The following is a 4,463-nucleotide window of genomic DNA, read 5'->3' as shown; positions in this document are numbered from 1 at the left end:
CCCAGCAGCCTGCTGAATGCAATTTATTTATTTTACTAACAAGTCCAACTCACAATAACTGTCACTGGAATATAAACAGTAGGGACAAAAAGCATTATCATGAATAATTTAATCCAAGCTTTGTGACTGCTTGAAAATGAGCAGTTTTCTTGCTGTAAACTCAGTCCCTGTGATTTCAACTCCAGGCAGCTTGCCTACATTTCAGACAATGGCGATAGCAGGAGGAGGGGACATTCCTCTTCCACCTACATGGTAGAAGTCATTTCCCAATGACTTGAAAACCTTCCTTGTCAACTGCACCTCTGACAGTGACCTGCAGTTAGTGCTGCAGAAATCAAAGAAATTAAGAGAAGCACCTTTAGGTCAGAAGCTGGATAGATGATAAGGTGCCCTAGAGGATCGAGACACTAAGAAAATAGACAAGCTCTGTATTCCTGTTTTCAAGCAAGAAGTCCAAATCCAGCACTCATTCTTTGCCCAAAAAGGCCAGACAGGTTCTCAGACTGAGCAGGGTACCAGATCTATACAACCTGCACAGATATTTGTCTAGATACAGTAGAAGATGCCAATGCCTATATCACTGCAGTACTAAATGGTTTCTCAGAACAATCAGAAGAATAACCAGCGAACAGTCATGAATTTGCTACCTTATTCTCCTTTTACTCTCAAAAGCCTTGTAAAAAGCAGTTCATAAACAGTATCTATGTGTCATGCCCTCCTAGCATCTTGTTCATCCAGATAGCACCAAGGGATAATTTGAGGGTAGTGCTGTGCTTACAAAAGGAACAATACAGTAGGAGCAGATATCGCTGCACTAGGTGATCGAGAAAAAAAAGGTGTTAAAACACTCAACTAACAAGGAGAACGGAAGGCAGACCACTTCAGAAGAAGAAAAGGACAAGGCCACAAGTGCTCTTACAGTGGAGGTTGTCTTTGAGGATCACTATGACATGAAAGTACAGTGTTGATCTACAAAAAAGTATCACCAACCTAGACCCCTACCTGAGGCTTTCCTAATTCCTGAGGATTCAGACTCTGGATTCAAATCCTTTATAGACACAGCATCATACACAAGAAGTCAGGCTCAGCTCTGAAGTCTGATAAAAAAGGCCTTGACATCTACCAACTACTTTGCTCTAGAGCCAGTATTATTTGCCATAATACTCTCCTGTCAAAAGACGTTCACGCTCTTCCATGTGCAAGGAAGAAATACAGAATGAAAAAAAAATAAAAACATCCATGCTCAGCACTCAATTTGAGGGATGCAGTAGGCCCCTCTCTTGCTGATCAGAACCTATCTGAAATAAAAGAGAAGGGAAAACACAGAAGAAAAATAAATTATGTATGAATTTTCAAGAAATTATGTTTGCCTCAGTGGACAAATTTCTGGTATTACCAGAGAGTGATTCGTAGCAAAAAGCTGGTGCCAAGGCACTGCAATGAGAAGTGATGCTAATGCCATCACCTGCCTTGCTGGCTAATACAGTCCAGGGCTCTGTTCTTAATGATTCTTCAGACACCATCTAGTTGATTGAAGTACTGTGTGGTAGATTCAGGACATGCCTTACTGTAGTGTGACTGCCTTCAAACAAGGCAACAGCCACAGCAGCGGAGTAAATGGGAACAGCTGCACTGCCTTTAAAAAATTGCACAGTGCTTTTATTGAAATTCTTCTCAACTACAGGTTGGTCATAATAATAAAAATACGTACCTAATAGTTTACCGTCTTCTCCTCCTCTTCCTTTATGACAGAATAATGAAACACAGTTACTTAACATACAATGGTATTAGAAATGAGAATAGGGAGAATATATTCTTCCTACTCTTTTATTTTCCAAACATAAACATAATTCTCTAAGACAATCCCTCCCCTAGCATAAATTAACTTATAGTTCTTCTGACTTTTGAACTCTTGAACACAGTGCTGATAACCACAGTAACGCTCCAAAGACTTCCAACATTGTCCATCACCTTAAACAAATCACCAGAAAGTTTCAAGCCTGCAACTTTGAATTGTGCCTAATGTAACATAACCCACTAACCCTTCCCAAACCACTCGACATATGGACAGGAAACCTCTGCAAACCATCTGACAGTTACTGTCTATACACAGGTTTGCTGGAGACATTGAGCAAATGATTTGAGTAACATGGGTTTAGAGGCACCAGTTGGGTCACCAGTTCCGCTTCCCACTATCACAGGTGACCAAAGGATATATTCTGGTTCATAAAAGGATCATATTCCACTTTAAAATGAGATGGGTCTTTATGCTCACTGTTTTTATTAGAAGCTCACACCTAGGAAACTCCTAATCTATGGTCTACCATGTATTATACACAGTCTCTAGATGGTGTGCCAGCATCTTCATTTAACCCAAAAAGCCTTTCTCCTTCTCGAATATCCCTCAATCCAAATCCAAAACAACTTTGCCTTGCAGGACAAGGCTGAAAAAGTAGAAAAGTTATTTTAAGATAGATGAGTTGTGCCGTTTCTTTGTCACTCTTGTACGTTAACATTTCTTGTACATTAGCATCTTTCTTTGCTTCAGTCACCACAGTCCTTCTTGGCACTTAGTCTGAATTCACCTTATCAAAACATTATCTCAGTTGTTTAGTACAACACAGTTTTAGAAAAGCCATTTTAATTTCTTTTTTCTAGTTGCTTCGAGATATTTATTTATTCTTCTCTTCCAGATGTATTCTAAAATTTGGAAAATACAACTTCACAGGAATTCATATGCAAGATCATTTCACCCTTTTTTTCAGCATTTGTGCTAATAGTTTCATTCTTCAATCTAGGGTATCGCACTCACTTTCAGCAGGGAGATTATTCCGCCTTTAAGGATTTAAAGTTCTTGGGTCTTATTTCTCCCTCACATACAGAACTTTTCCTTTTTCCAACCACCTTCCCAGCAGCCACTTTTGCCTTTGTCTCTGTGTTTAACAGTACTGCCCTTATTCCAAGCTGAAGCACACTACTGTTTAAAGTTTTGGGCCATACCTAGACACTATTTAATTTCTACTTCATCCCTATTGTATTATCAGCCACGCTTTTTATTATTTTGTACTCATATGGCTAAACGCAGTTTTATTCCTTGTTTCTGTTCCCTTTGCAGAGTTTAACTCAGCTTGACTTCTGGCAAATTCTATTTCATCCAAACATTCCTGACCCCTAAGGTGGTTTCCTTACCAATTATCCCCCTTTTACTCATTCCTTGCAAACTCTGTTTATTCTTAATGTTCTTTGTGGGAGTGGTTGGTCAGCAAGTTAGGTCTGGAGTTCACCCCTAAAAGCCACCAGTGCTTAAGATGGGAGTTCTAGAAAGGTTGCTGCTTTTTTAACTAGAAAACGTCACCACATTCAAATGCTTGAGCTCTTCAGTCACCATCTAGTTTCCCTAAACTTACTTTGCATTTAAGGTTAAGAAAACCTTAAAGAGTGCTTTTTCTTAACTTTGGACCATAAGAATAGTGACGACCAACTCTCTCTGCCGTCCTTAGTCCCTCCAAAACCAATTTTAAAATATCACCGTTTTTTCACAAGTCAATAATTCTCTGAGAAGTTTCTTGCATTAGGTGTATGGTTATTAGGATCACTCTTCCTCTAATTTATAGTATCCCATAACAATTCCATGTTGATTTTCTCCTCTAGTGTTATCTGAATCCAGTCAGATACTGCCAACCTCTTACCTTCTTCCTGCAATGTAATTTTGACTTCTAAATGATTCCTCTGTAGATGTAGATTCAACAATATTCCTCCTATCTCTCTACAGTCTGCTTATTGATTTACAGAGCTAAGAAGCTATACCACTGTAATGATTTTTATTTCCATTTTATCTCTATCTAGCACAGCTTTTGACAGAGCTCAATCAAGACATCTCAGCAGAACTGGCACAATGAAACTTTGCCACTTTTAGGGCTGGTTCATCCCTGCTGTGGACAGGCCATGAAAAAGGGGCATCGCTGGGATGGAGTCTCACGCTTGCTGCTATGCTGCGCAGGCTGAGCAGCAGAAGGGACATAGGGGTTGCATCGCACACTACCATATTCCTAAAGAAGCCAGACCAGCTGAAGCACCATCACAGCTACAGTGGACAGCAGAAGGGGGCTTAAGGAAACTACTTCCTTTGTCAATATCTAAAACCTGAGCCTGCTTCCAAAATATTGCCCAAAAAAAGTAAGCTACAACATTTACATCAAATATTTACAATCCAACTTCAAAAACAAGTTTTTGCCCCCAAGATTCCTCTGCATTCAGAGCTGTATTTCAAACATGTGGATCCTAGCTGGGATGTACACAAATAGTCCACATAAAATTATGCCAACGAGCAGAAAAAGTACACATCCCTGCTAGGCAAAACCAACGCAGAAAGAACTGAGTGCCTTTTCAATCATTTACATGTGCAACACACTGGAAAAAAAACAACACAATTTAAACTCAGAGAAAGTCATACTTCAGGACAA

Source organism: Charadrius vociferus, unplaced genomic scaffold (assembly GCF_000708025.1).
Source record: "Charadrius vociferus isolate BGI_N301 unplaced genomic scaffold, ASM70802v2 scaffold65, whole genome shotgun sequence".
Classification (NCBI taxonomy): Eukaryota; Metazoa; Chordata; class Aves; order Charadriiformes; family Charadriidae; genus Charadrius; species Charadrius vociferus.
The sequence above is the reverse complement of the archived record's forward strand: the minus strand, read 5'-3'. Positions refer to the sequence as shown.